Consider the following 19,741-nt stretch of genomic DNA (forward strand, 5'->3'; position numbering starts at 1 on the left):
AAAAGTCAACTTAGTGACCCACATCTTGTATCCATTTTTAGATACGTGGACGATTTTTTTGTTATTCTGAGGAATGTTCCCGAGTCTTATGTAGCTGCGGCGGCAACAAGTGTGTTAACCGTCTTCACCAATAACAGCCAGGGCCTCACATTTACGTGGGAGTTACCAGTGAATCGCGAACTTCAGTTTTTAGACATAAAATTGGTATTTATGAAGGATCACCTATGCTGGGCGTACAATCCCTGATCAAAGAAAGGGCTGTAACCGTTTCACAGCGCGCATTCCAAACTCATAAAAAGAGCAATAATCGCTAATTTCCTTCAGAATGCCTCGGGAAAGTCGTGCATCACATGATGTCGGTGAGCTTAGGCGAACAAATTCAGAGGTTGCAAGAAGCCGGTTACCGTCTTTCGGCTGTCTCCGAAATGTTCATCCAGAAGTTGAAGCGGCCTCATGATAAGAGACTTCCGGAAGCACGAAAGAAACCTGTCCCTGTCATTCCTTACATTCACATAGTTTCCCATGGCATAAAAAAAGTCGCAAGCAAACATCAGGTGCAAGTTGTGTTTTCGGCCCCATGAAAGCTGTCAAAGATCTGTACTACGACTAAGCCGGAGAAGAAACGACCGGTTTGCCCTATTAAACATCAAAAACAGTTCACCAAATGCAGGTCACAAGTCATGTATCGGATTCCTCTAAGCTGTGGTCTCATTTACATAGGGCAAACCGGTCGATGTTTCAATGAACATGCCAGTGAGCACTTGCGGAATGCGCGCAACCAACATGGAAGCTTCCTTGCAGACCACTGCAAAACCTCCAAAAAGTGTCGCCCGGAACTAAACAAAACAATTTTTTTGAAGAGCGGTAAAGACAAGTTTGAGCGAGAAGTAGTAGAGGCATATTTTATTAAGAAAGCGGGAAGCGCATGCGTTAGTAAACCATCCCTTTCAAACAGTGACGCTGAGGTGGCTTTTCTCGAAGAGTGTCTTTAGGTTTTAATGTGTTGAAGTTTTCTCTGCATACTTTGCTGTGCCTGGATGTGTTTTAACAGCCAAACTAGAATTGTGTAGAATCCAATACTTTTTGTGCTTTGACGCTGAGAGGATTTCTCAAAGGTTTTAATTTTTGACACTTGTTTTAGTACTTTGACGCTGATAGGATTTCTCGAAGCTTTTAAGTTTTCCGAGTTTGTTGTTGGTCATTCATTCATTATCACACGATGTGTTAAAGCAGGAATTTTGATATTGCTATCTGTTTGCCTTGGCCAAGCATGCATCTTTGTTGTGAAGATGAATTGCTTTCCAGTTGGTTTTGCGCTCGGATAATCTTGGTACCTGGTAAAAAAAAAGTTTGCTATTTTAGAGAGTGTAGCGCTGAATGCATGAATGTATCTTCCGGTCTGTTAGAAGTAGTCCCAACTTCTTGAATTCTGATTGTTGTTTACAATCTCTTATTCCGGTGTGATAGGCTTCTTCGATACGGCTCGGGTGCTTCGTAAAATGTAAGGGTTTGTACGAATAAGCCTCAGTTGCAAGTTGGCGCCTGTCCTGTTGTGTTCTTGTGCCTATTTTGTCCTTTTTCTTTTCGCGCCGTCTTGACATCATCTAGAAGCTATGCACCAACTAGCCCAAACCAAAGTACTTCTTGGGAATAACGCTTCGAATGTTAGCAAGCAGAAATGATAAAGGGTGACGGTTTGGTGAACGCGGTCTACATTTTGGTTTTAATAATGGCTACGAGCATTCCTCAACTACCTGGTTGGAAGTGTGGTCGAAATAGTATGATTTTTCACTTGTGACAAGCTTTTCATGTCGTAACTTGTAACGCAGTTTTCGGGCCTTTCCAAACTCAATGAGGCGTTTCTGAGCAAGGCGCGTGCTTGGAGCGAGATGTTGAGCGACGGCGTATCCTCTATCTTTAAATTTCCGAGCGGAAGACAGGACTTGCTCTTTGTCTTTAAAGTGATCAAACCTCACGATTACAGGCCTGCGTTTGCCAGTTTGGAGAGACCCAATACGATGTGCACGCTCAATTTCACAGGGTTGTATCTGGATATCTAAATACGGATTGCAATGTGATATGACGACTTTCTCAGAATCAAGCCATGTTTCTTTATCATTATCTTCGATGCCATAGAACACAAGATTGTTTCTTCTAGATCGGTTTTCTGCATCGTTTATCCGGGCAGACAGTAAATTGATCTGTGCGGTATTTTCAGTGCTTATCTCATGCAGTTTTCCTAATTCATTCTTCATGTCATCAATACCAGCACAAGCTATTTCAGTTTGATCTAGTCGCACCTTAATTTCGCCAAATGTTTTATCATGATCGACCAGTTTCATTTCAATTGACTTTGGTCTCTCTAGCATTACCGTCTGCCCAGATTTCAGCTTTTTCAAAACACTAAGAATCTAAAAATACCAGCGCGGAAACAGACGGGGACACGATAAGAAAACACACTGACGACACACACGGACGTGTGTTTTCTTCTCGTGTCCCCGTCTGTTTCCGCGCTGGTCTTTTTCGAATCATGTCGCACCAACTCGCACAAACGGCAATTTTGATTGAACTAAGAATCTGTTCGTTAGGACCGGGATTTGATTCAATGTCACCGGCTAGCATGAGAAGCTTTAACAGTATATGCGCAAAGTCACACAAAATAGAGCAAAAACGCACTGGGCCCGGCAGCACCAACAGTGGCTACTTGGCTTAGAGTAAAAGGAGTAAGGGTTCATTACCTGCACCAAGAAGAAGCAGGGAAAGTAAGCACAGGCCATCGCTGGCGTGCTGCCGAGCCCACTGAAGGGCACCCCGCTCCGCACTGGCTTTTCAACACAATTCCACGCATGCGCAGAATATACAGGGGTGGTTCCGGTGTTCATATGGCTCAGGCAAAGCCATGATGCTTGAAGATACGGTCGGTGGTGCTGCACAAGCTGCGCGGGACGAGGTGCGCTGTCGCCGAACTGCTGATTTGAAGATCGGAAAGGCTCCACCGCAGGACGCCCGTAAAGCAGCAGTGTAGCACCAGGACCAGAATCGAGCATGCTCTAAAGAACGGAGGTAGCCTAAAAGCAGCGAACAGGAAACTAGGCATAGGTAAAAACCAGATGTATGCGTTAAGAGACAACGAGGGCAATGTCATTAGCACTATGGATAAGATAGTTAATGTAGCCGAAGAGTTCTACACAAATCTATACAGTAGCGAATGTAAGCAAAACGTTAATGTTAGAGAAAGTAGTGCACTGAACTGCGTCATCCCGCCGGTAACGAAAGAGGAAATAAAGAAAGCCTTAGAAGCAATGCAAACGGGAAAAGCAGCTGGGGAGGATCAGGTAACAGCAGATCTGTTGAAAGACGGAGGGGAGATTGTGATTGTATACGCAATGCCTTATGACCTCGACCGTACCGGAAGCTTGGAAGAACGCAAATGTAATCTCAATTCATAAGAAAGGAGACGCCAAAGACTTGAAAAATTACAGACTGATCAGCTTGCTGTCCATTGCCTACTAGGTATCTACTAAGGTAATCGCTGATAGAGTCAGGGCCATCTTAGACTTTAATCAACCAAATTATCAGACAGGCTTTCGTAAAAGATATTCCACAATGGATCATATCCACTCTATCATCCAGATGATATAGAAGTGCGCAGAACATAACCAACCCCTATATGTAGCCTCCATTGATTATGAGAAAGCATTTAACTCAGTGGAAACCTCAGCTGTCGTACAGGCATTGCGGAATCAGGGTGTAGATGGGTCTTATGTCAAAATACCGGAGGATATATATAGGAACTGTACAGCTACTATAGTCGTCCATAAAGTCATCAATAAAATTCCAATAAGAAAAGGCGTCAGGCAAGGGGACACGATCTCGCCGATGGTATTCACCGCCCGTTCACAGGGGGTATTCCGAGGCCTGAATTGGGAACAGTTGGAGATAATAGTCATTGAAGAATGCCTAAATAATCTGCGATTCGCTGATGACATTGCCTTGCTGAGTCACTCAGGAGATGAACTGCAAATCATGACCAATGATTTAGATAGGCAGAACAGTACGGTGGGCCTAAAAATTAACACACAGAAAACCAATGTAATGTTCAACAGTCTAGCCTAGAACAGCAGTTCAAAGCTGGCAATGAGATGCTGGAAGTGGTAAAAGAATTCGTCTACTTATGGCAGGTAGTGACAGCTGATCCGGATCATGAGAGGTAAATAACTAGAAGGATATAAGGATGGGGTGGAGCGCATACGGCAGGTTCTCTCAGATCATGAATAGCAAGTTACCAATATCTCTGAAGGGAAAAGTGTTCAACAGCTGTATCTTACCGGTACTCACCTACGGGGCAGAAACGTGGAGGCTAACGAAAAGGGTTCAGCTTAAGTTAAGGACAGCATAGTGAGCCATGGCAATAAAAATGATAGGTGTAACGTTAAGAGACCGGAAGCGGGCAGAGTGGGTGAGGGAACAAACACGGGTTAATGACATCCTAGTCGAAATCAGGAGGAAGAAATGGGCTTGGGTAGGGCATGTAGTCCGAAGGCAAGATAACCGCTGGTCCTTAAGCACAACGGAGTGGATTCCAAGAGAAGGCAAGCGTAGCAGGGGGCGGCTGAAAGTTAGGTAGGCGGATGAGATCAAGAAGTTTGCGGGGATAAGGTGGCCGCAGCCGGCAAAGGAGAGGGTTAATTGAAGAGACATGGGCGAGGCCTTTGCGCTGCAGTTGGTGTAGTTGGACTTATGATGATAATGATGATACAAGTGAATGAAGGCAACAGTCACTGAAACCAAGGAAATATTGGCGTTGATCAAAGTGCGAAACCAAAGGCGCCGCGGTGGCTCATTCTTTACGGTGCTCGGTTGCTGATCCGAAAGACGCGGTTTCTATCCCGGCCACGGCGGTCGCATTTCGGTGGAGGAGAAATGCTAGAGGTCCGTGTACTGTGCGATGTCAGCGCACGTTTAAGAACCAATTTAGTCGAAATTATCTACGGCCCTCAACTTGGCGTCCCTCTCGGCCTGAGTCGCTTTGGGACATTGAACTCCGTAGAAACCAAAACCGAACAAAAGTGCGAAACTGTAAGCGTAATCGCTTTCTCAAAAATGTCAAGAGTAAACGTTCGGGACGGAGAGAAGTAGACTTCACTTAGTCAAAGACGAATCAACTGTATTGGAAATCAGAAATTTCCAGTGAGAACCATGGCCGCGCAACGTGCCGGAGGATTGCAACAGCCCCGTGCCAGCTTGTGTGCCACTTATCTGCTCCAAGTCGAGGGTGTCGTCTACGGGCGCCCCGCAATCGGCGGCCACCCATCTGCCACGAGTGGCAGCAGACGGAACGGGTCGCGAGGAGTATATAAACATTGCCCGTTTACCCCGAGAGTGTGCAGCAAAGTGGAAAACGCCGAGGCTTTCGAGGCTAGAAGTTTTCCGAGGGAACGCACTGCGCCAGTCGTTTATTGGGCAGTTGTTCCATAAAACGAAAATGCAGCCCGGAGCGTACACGAGGCGACAGCGACGCGCAAAGGAGGTGAACAACCCTGGGGCCAGCTCTCTGGGTTCGCTGGCGACGCAAGTGCACTCACCGAATACGACACAAACAAGACAGCGCTGAACGCTCCGCACAGCCTGTTCCGTGTCTGAATTATTTTGCCGTCGCAGCCACTACGAAGAGGAATAACAGCTCACGCTCGCGGACAAGCTTGCTACACCACAATTCTATTTTTTCAGCTGGCGTTTATAAATTGTGCTCCTAAACAACTTCCTGTTGAAAAGTGCTCTTGTACAGAATTTCTGGGTAAGAAAGCATTTGTGGTTCAGAAAATTGAATTTAAAGAGTAAAAAAGAACAACGTGAGTGCGGCTGCAGTCTTCCGTTACGAACTGAAGCGGTGATAATTTGCCGCAACTGCACTTTTTTCGTGTTTAAGAAGCGTTCCCTTATTTTCGATGTTTTCCCGTGTATACAAATTCATTGTCTTCCTTGAGTTTCTTAAACGCCACGGGAATCTTGTGCCCCTTAGTGCCGTTTTATTGAGATGACTGCCACATTTTCCGGCGCGTCTCGCGTGCTGATGGAGAGATAGATGGTTTAGTTTCATTTTGGGTGGCACAGAGCAAACGGGCGAAAGACAGAAAACGTCTGCCAACTTGCCCAACGGTCCATTCTGCTACAATGTTTTAGTACCTTTCAACTTGAAACAGTTCCGAAGGACAAAGGTTTTCTCGGTGAAATCGATAACTTGATTACACAGAGTTCACCCTTACCACAGTTCTTGCTCGATCCTAGTTGTTCAATTTCCGCGCGCACAAATCCCAAAGATAGAAAAATCTGAAGCGTTCCCGTGCTTCACCCTTCCGTGCCCAGTTTTCCACCCTAGGCAAGTCAACATGGTGGTTCAACAGCGCCATGTGGGCCTTCCCACGAAGCAAAACGCTTACGAATGGATAACAAGCCACCGTAGGCACTGCAGTGTTAAACTTCAGAGGCGTGCAGATTCAGACATGTGAGTTTTGAATAATGGACAGAACCGCGCATACCAGATATTCGTCCGCGAATGTGCGCGTATTGAAGTAAAATTTCAAGAAAAAAATTAAAAACTCGAAAAGCTCAATTTTTTTGCCGTTCTTTCACACAAAAATGCGGAACTTTGGGAAAAACGAGAACGCGACATTTCATTAAGTACATTTATTTTGTAGCTGAGAAATAAGCATATAATTATATTTTTACAGCAAAACAAAAGTGCTGCAAAGCCTTCTGAAGAAAAAAAATGGTAACATCATGTATATCAATCAGTCTGACTCGTCACTACTGCACGGGTGTGGAAATGTTGCTTTTGCACCTTGCTTCTCCAACGCCGAGGTTCGAGCGCCCGCACACAAGTTTTTGTTCGAGCTCCTCCGCAAACCCGTTGCGCAGCTTCGAATGCACGTTACTAAACTGCAACCAGTTTCTTACAGATTACGCCGACGAAGGGAAAATTCGGAGTAGCCGACTTGCGGCTGACGTCCGCGGTTGGTTGCTACTGAAACGTTGCTGCCGTGTCGACGGCTCCAGATACATCACACCCCAAAACTGCGCATTTAGACCGTATTTCACTGTGCGTAGTGAGCTGATGCTGTGATATTGTCCGTTTGGAAATTTTGGTGCTTTCCCCATTCTGGAAATAAAAAAAAAACAACGAAAAAGTTCATACCCAGCAATTCTGGACTAAGGCATTTTTGAACCGGAAAGAGTTTATGAACGCGATTTTTTTCATATAGTGGAAGATTTTACAATAACAATCGATATATCCGCAGATAATCTCTTCGATATATCTCGTCGGCTGGCCTACATTTTTTTGCTATTAACGCTTTTGCGGTCATCAAAAGCGTTCCCCATTGGTTTTATTAACTGCTCGATGCGATCGATCGAAAAGGTTTAAAAGAAATATTTTGCTACACATCGGAAGAATGGACCATTATCTTCAATATTTCCATATTGGTACCTTACAAGTTTTCAATATTATGAAATTTTCAACGAGAATATTGGGCATGTTTCTCCCCAATATTTCAAAAACTTTTTTCACACACTTGCACCTCTAGGTCCGCGGCCCCGTCTGTTACATAAAGGTAAAAAAATTTTCTGTCAATACTTCCGGTCGAGTGCACGATGGGGCAGCAATGCCTGCTTCAGGGGTTCCAAACCACGTATGTCATTCAAAAGGTTCTAGGCGTTCGCGGAATATTTTCATGCCATCGATGACACATAGAACGTTTTCTTCACGCAATCAGTGCATGCTTATTTGAGTTGACTGGTGCGGCATGCTTGACAGGAAACAGCGCAAGAAAAAGAACCGAAAGCCTTGGGCAACACATTTTTAACGCCAAACAGAAAACAGGTCCCGATTCACAGACTCCTGTTTTTTTGCTCGTTTGTTTTCTTACCTCAAACTGCAGCAGAAGAGGCAGAATCACATTAATGGGACACTGAGGAGAAACTGAAGCTGGCCTTTTTCAACATTTCATCACGTTCTAATGACCAGCGTGGTGCTTTCACTGAGAAAATATCTTTTATAAGAAGCGCCGGAGTCGCCAAGAAAGTTGCGAGCGCGTCAGGATAATTTTTAATGCGATCACTAGAAGGCCTATGAGGCTAAAGTGCGTTGTTGGTCATAAAATTCATCCATTGGCTGGAGTGGAATGACGTCAGAAGACCGGCGCATTCCCATTGGCTGGAGGGAAGCGACGTCACCAGAAGGGAAGCGACATCGCTTCTAGTAAAAGCATCAACAGCTGCTAATGCTATTGCATTGCCAACACGCAATGAAATTAGGGGCCCATGTACGCGTATCACTGAGGCTATGCTACACCGCTGTTCACTTTTTACGGTGATCACGGAGTAGCCTTTCTTACTGACGTCAAGAGTTAGACACGAGTGGAGGAAAAAAAATCTTTTTCCCTTTTTAAACCCAATTTTCGCTTAAACTGTTGCCATTTATTCGTGTATTTTTATCTGCATGGGATGCAGCAGTGTGAAAAAATAAAAGCGAGTAAACAAATAAAATGAGTAAAAATCGCAATGAGCGAATTAATAATGTTTACTGAAACAAAAATAAGCTCTACTTTCTTCAGTGTCCCTTTAAGCACGGGAGAAAGAAAAAAGACCCGGAGACTATTTTGTGCGGCTTGTGTTCAGCCAAGAAATGGATGAATTGATTCCTGTCTCCAATTGCATTGATTTTCATAGGGTAGGAGTCTTGTCACGAGCTGTTTCTTCTGTATGACCCTGCATACTTCCCTGGCCTGAAGACGATGCAGTACCTAACAGCGTAGACGCAGCCCGGTTCGCCTTACTTCGAGCACGGAAACTGAGTTCATTTCTAATGTCCTTATGAGACGGAACGCGTTGTGGCTGGCGCCGAAACAGCCTGTTGCGCGAGACAACGGGCGTCTGTTATCAAAATCGACGCGGCCAGACTGAGCTGTACTCGATGCGGCGGTTCTGCGAACACTCCAATTGCTGTGCGCTCCGGCGACCAGCTGATGCCGTAGCTGGAGATCACTTGAGCCGCTGCGGACTGCACGCTAGCTCTGGCTCGGAGTCGCATATCTACGTTAACTCATCCGTGCCCAGCATTGTTCTGCAAGTACCACGACCTTTTTGTAGTGATCTGTATTTGTTTTCTTCTCAAACCGTGCACGCGATTACGGATCCGCGCAATGTCAATGTGCTCTTTAGCACTTGTTCCTTGATGTGGTGTTCCGTATCACGTTTCTTTAACTGAATGAGGCCGGTTGGCCCATCTGGCATCATCAAGGCGTGGAAGGTCTCAACTAATGTAAAAAGATAAGCTTAGAAATCAAAAGGTCATTTTGTATGGAATAAGAAAAAATACGTTGATACCTGTTGCATTGGCTGGAATTATGTTTCGTCGATTTAGCTTCTCATCATTTCTGCGTGTTATTGCTTTTGCCTTGTGTTAATAGCCAATAACAGTCAAAACTGTAACTGTTAATAACTATATCAATATTAAACATGGAATGACAATTCTCGAACAATACGAAGCATAGAATGTCAGAGTGCTCTGCTCTTATAATAAACTGCCAAAGAATGAATAACCAAATTGACGACTTCTGCCGACTGGTCCAGATGCTTAATCCAGACACTGTTCTCTCCTTAGAGATGTGGCTTGGCTTTATGACTTAGTAAAAGATGGCGGAACGGTCTCCTCTGTGTATCAGGTTTTTAGAAAAGCACAGAGCTCACGAGCTAAAAAAAGTTCACGCTGTACCGAAATTAATACGGAGATCAACGATGCCGCCTCAGTTTGCTGCGGGCTGATATCACTCACGACACGGGAGCAACACCGTCAAATTTAGTTTGCTGCTGGCCCAGCCCACGAGCGGAACTTATCGCATCACTGGCTTCGCTTCCTGGCGACCTCTTTGTGCCAGCCGCGGTTGCGCCCAGATGGAACCTCTTCAGCAATTTTTGATATGGCGCGCAAATATGGGCTCTCACAATATCCATTGTGAACGCTAACCGCGGAAACAGCACCTTAGACATACTAGTCTGCAGTGATCCGAAGGCTGCCCCCGACATTTGTGGGCCACATTAGGGACTCTACCACAATGAGTCCGTACCATGCGTCACGCTCGAAATATATTTGATCACTTCAAAGCGAAGTGCAGTGAAATCAGTCTGGGTTTCGAAGCGGTGCTTGGACGTTAATCACACTCACAGTTTATCTCGGCCGCTGACTTCCTATCGGATGTCTTTAAAGGCGTGTCGTTAATATTCGCAGAGAACATGCTCTTTTAAATATTATGAAAGTTGATTAACATCGGGCACTTATGAGGCTAAGCGGGACATAATGAAAGTAGGCGTGCTTGTCAGCAATAAAAAAAAAACCTTCACGCGAACTTCAACTACGTTTACAAGAGCTTCACGCAGCCCATAACAGCGTTATTAATAGAGGCGTGCATCTCATCTGGTCGCATCTCGCGTCACAAAGTAATAAAGCCGTGCGCCGATGCCTTTGGGCACGAACAGACCAAGCTTCGCGCCAATATTATGAAATAAGAATTGTGGCAGTGCCCCATCGGTCTTTTTATCGGACAAAGAAATGATAATCTTTTCTGCTAGGAGACGAAACCTTTATGGCGATACGTTTTCTTTTTATTACCTGATCTCCTTTTCTGTAATTTTTGCATAAGTTTCCTGTTTACTGTGCTGCCTGCGTTTATAAGTGGCCTCTCGGTGCATTAAAATCACAGTTTAAGTCCGCGCCGCTGTGTACGTCTGTTCCTGCGAACGTGTCAGAATAGCTTTCTTTTTCTCATATCGTCTTTAATTAACGCATTCACTCTGATGTACCTCATTATAGTGTACGTCTTTGGCATTGTCAAGCTGCCTCGAGCAGATTTTTTCCTACGTGTTCCAATCATATATATGCTGAAATAAATTAAATGAATTGAATTGTCTTGGTTGCGCTCCTTTTATTGCCACCCCCTCCAACACTGTATGGGGATGGAAATAAAGCATCATCATCACCACTATTATTATTATTATTATTATTATTATCATTATTATTATTATTAAGAACAAATAGCCGCCAACTTCCGAAGCTTCTACACTTGATGTTAAAGTCTCCCCCAAGAAAAAGATAATACAAATTTTTTGACCACAGAAGCAAAACGCTGTTTCAAATGTTCATAAAATCTGCCAATACAGCTATGACTGGGTTCAGCTAATTGAGTATTTATTAAAAATAGAGAATTGGTGTACTCAGTGGCAGAAGTCCTTGAATTCGCACAGCGTAGTCTGCACGCAACAACTCACAAGCCTGAGCCGCTTAACTATGTACATAGTTGGCAGGTTAACCCTCTTTCTCATCTACCTGAAAATAAGCACCTCCGTTTTTCCTGTCACAGCATCTGACTGCAATAGTCTTCCAAACTAAGTTGTAAACGTGCAATCCTGAGAACAGTTTTCTAGCCTTTTATCCAAAAGTTTCATATAAATGGTATATTTTATTGACTGTATTACCTGCCCTGTATTTTATCGTACAGGCCTGCATATACCACAGTCTGATGCTTCTATCCACGCCTGTTTTGGTCCAGGTTTGACCGACAGTATGTAAAAATAAATAAAATAATCAAACTATGGAGGTCGGTCGATATGCTACTACAAGCAAACACTTGCTAGAACGCGCACAGTCTTCAGCACTATGATGGTACGGATTCTCCCGCTCAAAACGTAAATTGTCACACGCGGAAATATTAGCACACCCTCTCCTTCCGTGGCGGCTCAAGAAAATAGAATTGCACAGCTAGATTATCGCTGTCGTCTAAAATCCGCGTTGACGTCCGAAGAATTTCAGAGAACGAACAATTTAACTCGTGCAAGAACGTTTGAAAACTAACTTGTTTTCCATGATCACACTGAATATTTAGGTGCTGTAACGAGCTTTCATCCGACTATCGGCACGTTTTTTGCACCTTAACTATGCAACCGTATTACCTATCTCCTTTTTGTGTCCCTTCGAATTGCTCTGCACTACTCTCTTGCTTGTCAGGGCTAATGCAGGTAGTCTGTGCTTCTGCGTTGTTGCTTGAAAGTTCGCTTTTTGTAATGAGATACTCCTTTTCGTACGCCAAGTTGTGTGAACAATTGATAACAGTCCGGTTCACGCGCCCCCTGTGCGAATCTTTATACTTCTGCTTCAGAAGATATGACATGTTAGCGCTAGTGCCCAAAAATCCGAATAGCCGCGCAATAAAAAAAAAAATTCTGGAAACTTCACATGAAACTTCTCCTCTCCCTCTGTGTAAACTTCACCTTTTAAATCCTGCCTCCGCAGGAAAGGCCGTTTTGTCTTTTCTATGCGAGAAACCATCGAACGTTTAACCGTAAGAGTGCCATTTTATTTCGTGGTTCTGCACAAAGGACTCTAAGGAAGGAATTTGATTTATATTCCAGCAGCGCATGCGATATCTGATGGCACCTTAAAACGACAAAGAAAATGTAGACACGATCAGCTCATTAGACCCCAGGGGAAGGAGCCAGTGGTAAGCGGCTGTTTTAGGCTTCAGTGCTGAGCTCATCCGTCGCTGGAGGAGAATGAATTTTAGTCAGATGATGCTGCAGCTAGCCTGCAGCTGAAGAGTACCTACATTGAGAATTACTTTCTGCCAGACTGGTTTTCACTGTCCATTCGATCTGTGTTCTCCCCCGTTTTAGTCGTGGAATCGCAAAAAAAAAAAATTGCCTTAGGTTAAACCCGGCTGAACCTAGTTTATAGAGCGGAAGCTCGATTAAGCATGGTCAGACACGGTTAGCTGTGGTTTATCTTTACTGCATATAAGTGATTTGACTTGGTTGTTGCCTGAATCAAAGAGAATATTGTCTTGTGGTCTGTGAAGTAGTCTGCATCAATATTAGCCCGTTCCCTCGCCCTAGCCTTTGCCATAAAGCCCTGCCGTCGTTCTTGATGATAAGAATCATCAGACTCAATCAGCCGTCTACGATACACAGCCGAAACACTGGTTCCAGCGCACGACTCCTCCACGGCTATCTGCGAACGTCAAGTAACGTTTCGCGCATTTTACTATCATGTCAGATGAACGGCGAGACCCGTGGTTCAGCGCAAGTGCGAGGTGAGCGTTGAATCATGTTTTTCAACTCAGTTGTGAAGGCGAGCGAACGCCGCCGGCTCCCCGCGCTGCAGCTGCGCTGAGGCGCGGCGAGTCACATGGTATGACGTCACAGTCACTCCCCCCCCCCTCCCCCGCTCCGCCGCGTGAAGGTCAATCTTCGGAGCGACATGAGCTTGAGGTTTTGCTTGGGAGGACTAGAACATCCTCTCTAAAATGGTCTTCAATGGATGAAACTTCATGCCCTGTGATCTATTCTGTCAGCGCACACGCGCGCCAATAGTTGGTCGCTCTGTAAATAGCCTACACAAATAGAGTCTTTAAGTACGCAAGTCTTAACGCGTTACAGTGAATACCATGCGAGGAGAAAAAATTCGAGGTCACTGCGGCCACCCGCATTGGAGCAATGCGAAAGCATAGCGCCTCCTCGGCACTCGCCGCCTCTGTTTGCTTCTCCTTGCCTCTCTTTACACATGGTCTGGACGATGAAGCTGCACTATGCGATGGCACCAGACGGCCTAAACATGACGCCACACGCCCACACAACGCGCAATTAAGCACCACGGCATCAGCATCTGCACGCGGCAACGGCGAGAGAGCGACTGGCGTACAAGCGGCGCGCAGAACCGGAAGGGGCCGTATACTCATTTCACGTCTGGCGTGGCATCGCTCCGCGCCGCACCGTTACACCATTAATTCCCCTTAGTCACCTTAATTTGCCAATAATTAATCCATAATTCACCTTAATTCAAGTTTAACATTTCTCATAATTCATTAATAACTTGATTGCATTTCGATTAACTCCGCATTTTCCCTCATTTCATCTGTGTTCATTTCGGGTGTTCAAATTTGGCGCCACGCGACAGCTCCGCCCAAACTTCCGGGCACGTGGTCTCACACTTCCGGCGTTTTCAAATTTGGCGCCACTCTTGCTTTGGCCCCCGCCAACTTTTTGGACAGTTTAGGCTGTAATTAAATAAGTACCCTTCCGATTTCGAAAACTATTGCTTGCGCAGCATCCTCACATCATCGTCTTTCGATTACAACCACTATACCTCTCCCCACAACTGCTGTGGTCACGTTTTTGCGGACACGACCTTGCAAACATAGCCTAGCAAAACCTTCGCTTTAAAACGTAGCGGTAGCGCCGACCACTCAGTCACGGTGTCCGCGGTTTGATAGAAGCTACCTGAGTTGACAGTGCGCTTTCTTTTCGGTGATCGAAAAGGTCGCTCCGAACGCAGGTGGTGCACATTTCTGCTGCACCCAAGCAGGGAACACATTCGTGTCCAAGAGGAAGTGCACGAAGCGCGGCACGGTGAACCATCGGCGCCCTCTGGACGGGCCAGGGATGCACCGTATACTCACCTTGGTGTGTTGACTTCCTTGTTGCGCGCTTCGTTCAGAACTCATACTGTATGCACTGAGTGCATCAAGAATGTGCGTATAGGGGTAATTTAGATTTCACCATTGTCTGTTTGAAGCGAACAAAGTCATTTTCATGAGATATTGGTACTGTGTACGCTGGAGGGTTGAATTTCAGTGACGTAGTGTTTTAGAGTTGAGCCAAAGAACAGTGTATTCGGGTTTTCACTTGCCTCAGTGCGGAAGAAGACGACTATTCAGCATTACACGTTGGTGACAAGATAATGCGCCTTGACATTTGTTGCTGACTTTCCCCTTCCCCTTTTGACATCAGACAAGATTCCTGAATGTCTGAGTCAATCAGTCTCCGAGTTATGTGAGGAGTGCTGAATTATGTCATAAATGCACAGATTTGTGTCGCCCAAGGTGAACGTGCTAATGCGAACCGTAACACTATGTGCTTCAGCGATCATTGCACCTTATTGTTCAACTTATCTGTGCCCGTCGCTACACGTTAACCATCAGTCAAGTATATTCGGGACTATAACAAGGCCAACATTGCAAGTATTATTTCAGGGTTAGACAAATTCCTCAATCATTTCCGTACGTGCTTAGCAGCAAGAACAGTTAATAATAATTAATTGCTATTCAAAAGAAAATAATTATAACTAATCGGTACATACGTTCCCCTTGTATGCATTCGATTAGACGCGAGCAGACCATGGTTTTCTAATGCACCCAGAAAACTTTCAAGGAAAAAGAAACGCCTCTTCGTGTAGCAAAGCGCTCGGGCAGCCCACAACAGTGGGAAAGGTATTTCTCGTGTCTTCGCGAATGCACGAAACTTCTTCGACAATCACAGAAGAAATTTTATCATCGAGATCTGCAAAGCACTAGTCACTCCAACCCATAAAAATTCTGGAAACTTCCATCTCCAGGTGACAGGTCATCACGCAATATCTCATTAGTTGACAATTATGGTTCTGATGTTCCATCAGACCAACGCGGTGCGGTAAGAAACTCATACTTTTCCTCTGTTTTTACCAATAAACCTCTCTTAAATATCCCTTCCTTACAAAAGCTTCCATTTTCTCAGATGTCGCCTGTTACTGTCACTGCCAACGCTATTGCACGTTAAAGAACCCCAGATGGTAGAAATTTCAGGAGCCCTGTACTACAGCGTCCTCCATAGCTTGAGTCTCTTCGGGACGTTAATCCCAATAGAAACCTAAACCTAATCCGAAGCAGCACTTTCTAAGAGGATAGACTAAAAAATACGTTCTTATTGAGACAAACTTGCTCGTTTTCTCCTCTGAAAACAACTACTTTAGTCTTCCCTGTATTAATCTGTAAGGCGTTCTTATTAGTCCAGTTTTCAATTTGTTTCAGCGCATTGTCTGAGGCGGCTTTCACATCACATATATTTTTCTAACCACGAATGTACTAGGGTCGTGAGTTTAAATTCTAAATTTAGTGAACGGAGTCACACATGCTATGCCAGGAATGAAAATGCTATAAACACAAGGGCCTAAAATGCCCCCCGGCTGGACGTCACAGCACACAGAGTGCATGTCTGATAGCAAGCCATTTATTGTTGCTGCTTGTTTGCAATGCATAAGGTAGGCCTGGCAAGCTATGCTGCATGACCGTGGAAACCACAGCGCTGAAGCATATATACCAATGACTATCATGTTCTGTTCAAGTTCCTTCAGTATGTATTCCCCTGTGGCTGAAAGGTCGTCGTACGATCGTTTTTTTTCGTGGGGATCTGCAACATGCGGACGCGCAGCGCAGAGGTAAGACAATAGGCATCCGACTGGCCCGTCGACTGGGGGGAAGTTGGCTCAGCCTACACTGTTGTGCGGACGTGCGAATCCGGCCGACGATCGGATTGTAGCTATCGGCTGCTTTTTACGTGACGTCTCAAAGCCCTCCTCCGCGCTTCTGCAAATGCAAGACGGCCGTCCGTTGATTGAACTGGGAAGCGAGGCATAGGTGGTGGCAGCTATGCTGCGACATATCGTATTGGCCAATTGTTGATATTCCTATTATTCAGAGCCACAGCGAAATTCGCCGCCTGCAGTAGCGACGAGTGGCAGGTCAACTAGTTGAATTCTGTAAGCATCTGCGCTAATGGAGTTGATAGAGCGCCTCTTCAAACCGAAGCAAAACCTACGCGGTGACGGTGTCACGAAGTGCTTATTTGGAACTGTTCGCTGATGTTGCAAGCGTTCCTATACTCTAAGAAAAAAAGGTCCAAAACGGTAGTCTTCAAGATTTATGCTGCCTTAAGACGCATTGACTAAAGATGCGCTCTCCTGTAACCCACGTGGACGTTGATAGCCTGTTTCCGCGTACTGTACACCTTTTTACTCTCTTAAAACCAGCGCAAGACGCCTTACCACAAACTATGCAGGCCTCACCACCTGCCCTCTCGAAGATGGCCCTCTTCCGAAAGCAGCCTGCCTGAGTTCTTTTGAGGGCTATAGTTAAGAGCTCGATGCATCGATGCAGCGATGGCGTAGATGTAGAACATCCGCCTCGCGTGCAAGAGGACCGGGGTTCAAATCCTGGTGCCGCGCAATTCTCCACCGGGTTAAAAAAAAAAATCCGCGTGTCGATGGAATTGCATAACCAGGCCTGGAGTGCGGATTTATCTCGGTGACCAGAACCGACAACGCACTCTCTCACCAGAGCAGGATTTGGCCACCCTGGTGTAGTACTTGGCCACAACCTTCTATGATCAAACCAATTAACCCTCGGCCCTCAGTCCCCAGCGGCTGCAGAGCAACTGACCACGGCGGCGGTCAGACCTGTGACGCAGCGGAGGGTGCTGTTACGTCTCGCCTACCTACGACGCGCGGTATAGCCGGCGCGGATGCAACGGACGCCGCGGCTTCGTTCATCGCCGCCGCGACGCCTCCCGCCAAGCGCGTCCAGGCATGTTTCAGTGCCACGTGTCGTCGTGCGTGCGTGTGTGTGTGTGTGCTTGTTTTGCCCACGCTTGTCAAAGCGCGGCAGCCGGGGAGAGGAGCTCCTCAACTGGGAGGCGAGGAGGTCTGACCGGCGCCGGCCTGGCGGACGCGCCCGTCACGCCTGAACATGTTCAAGCGTCGCCGTATCGGATGACTCTTCCCAAGCCGTTCCCTCTTGCCCTCGACTCCGAGGGTATAAAAAAAGACAGCTGCGCCGGACGCGAGAGAGACTTCGATTCCTTCCTTCGAGTAACGTGGTCGCCCTGACCGGCTGCTCTTTTGCGATGCCAGAATAAACAAGTTGTTCTGTTGCCAGTCGAGTCATCCTTTGCCGGGACCTTCGGATGTTTCCAGCTTTGCCCCAGGCCGCCAGGCCAACGCTACCCTTGGGGCTTGCAACCCATTTGCAACAACTGGTTGCCAGCGGTGAGATCCCGACAACGGAGGCCAGCAGCGAAGATATGCGGTCAACTGTATGCTGAGCAGCACAACGACCATCCGGGAGCAGTGCAACGAGCCCTGTGTGATGACTGGTTGCCTGCAGCGGAACGACTGCGCTGAATTCGTGGCTGCGAGGTTTGGTGAGTGCGGGACTTTCTTCTTCTGAGTTTTGCCAGGCTTTTGTTAGTGTCAGAAACAGAGCTGGTAATTGTGGTTGTCGTTGCTGCCGGGTTAGTTTGCGGCAAGACAATAGTAGGCAGTAGAGAAAGCAGCATTCGGAGCAGCCATGGATTTGAAGTCGTTGCGCAAACCGAAATTGCTGGAGCTTGCAAGAGAGTTGGGTCTTGATGTCTCAGACAAACTCAGAAAACCAGAACTGCTAAGGGCGATTCTTGAGTTGGAGGCTGAGGATGACGAGCTGTCGGAATGCCTTGAGACCATTGAGGAGAGGGAACAAAAAGAGAAAGAGGAGCGCGAACGTAAAGAACAAAAAGAGAAAGAGGAGCGCGAACGTAAAGAACAAAAAGAGAAAGACGAGCGCGAACGTAAAGAACAAAAAGAGAAAGAGGAGCGCGAACGGAAAGAACAAAAAGAGAAAGAGGAGCGCGAACGTAAAGAGCAAAAAGAGAAAGAAGAGCGCGACCACGCTTTAGAAATGAAGCGTCTCGAGGTAGAGATGGAACGCGCTCGTAATGGAAGTCAGGCACACGGTGCAGGAGAACGGGTATCGTTCAAAATGACTGACCTGATGCGGCCGTTTAAGCTTGGAGAGGACATTGGTTTGTTCCTGGTTAACTTTGAGCGAACGTGCGAGAAGCAGGGGTTCTCTCGGGAAACGTGGCCACAGCGCTTGCTCACTTTGTTACCCGGCGAGGCGGCCGACGTAGTCGCTCGCTTGAAGAGAGAGGAGGCAGAGGATTTCGACCAAGTGAAATCGAGTCTGCTAAAAAAGTACAGGCTGTCAGCGGAGGCGTTCCGTCGGAAGTTTCGGGAAAATGAAAAAGGCAGAAATGAGTCATATACAGAGTTTGCCTACAGGCTTATGTCAAACATGCAGGAGTGGCTCAAAGAAGAGAAAGCGTTTGGTGACCACGAGAAAATTCTGCAGTGTTTCGGGCTGGAACAGTTTTATAGTCGGTTACCTGAGAACGTGCGGTACTGGGTCTTGGATAGGCCAGACGTTAGTACAGTGGCTAAAGCCGCCGAGCTAGCCGAGGAGTTTGTGACGCGTCGGGCTCGCGGAGCTAAGGACGGTCAAAAGGGTGAATTTGGCTCCAAGTCTGAGAGGCCGAAGTTCACACCCATGAGAGCAAGGGGGGACACGCGTAGTGCGGATGCGAGTGAAAGCAGTCCGACCGAACGTAAGGAGACGGCGGCAGCCGAAGCCGAACGCAGAAAGCGGTTCGAGGCGAGGCAAGCGCGCGTGTGTTATACGTGCCAGAAGCCGGGTCACTTTTCGGCGCAGTGTCCAGAAACAAAAAGAGAAGTCGTGTGTTTGTCATTATGTAGCACTGACGAGAACATGAAGCTTCTCGAGCCTTACATGCGAGACTTCCTCGTGAACGGGAAAGAGTGCCGAGTGCTTCGTGATTCCGCAGCTACAATGGATGTAGTTCACCCCTCTTACGTAGAACCCGATATGTTCACGGGCGAGTGCGCATGGATCAAGCAAGCCGTGGAAGCTCACAGCGTGTGTCTGCCCGTAGCAAAAGTGGTTATTGAAGGACCTTTCGGAGCAATTGAGACGGAGGCCGCAGTGTCATCTATGCTGCCCCCCCAGTACCCGTACCTATTTTCGAACCGGTCCGATCACCTCCTGCGCGA

The 19,741-nt window shown here is 46.5% G+C and overlaps 1 protein-coding gene across 1 annotated transcript in view; it reads left to right on the forward strand.

The window, feature by feature from the left end:
• LOC144127870 (uncharacterized) overlaps window positions 1-17,787 on the forward strand; it is a 202,650-nt gene extending 184,863 nt beyond the window's left edge. The window contains exon 2 of the mRNA XM_077660846.1: window positions 17,331-17,787. The gene's annotated coding sequence lies outside the window, so the exon portion shown is untranslated. The remainder of the gene's footprint in view (window positions 1-17,330) is intronic.
• Window positions 17,788-19,741: the final 1,954 nt, after the last annotated feature.

This window comes from Amblyomma americanum, chromosome 4, assembly GCF_052857255.1.
Source record: "Amblyomma americanum isolate KBUSLIRL-KWMA chromosome 4, ASM5285725v1, whole genome shotgun sequence".
Classification (NCBI taxonomy): Eukaryota; Metazoa; Arthropoda; class Arachnida; order Ixodida; family Ixodidae; genus Amblyomma; species Amblyomma americanum.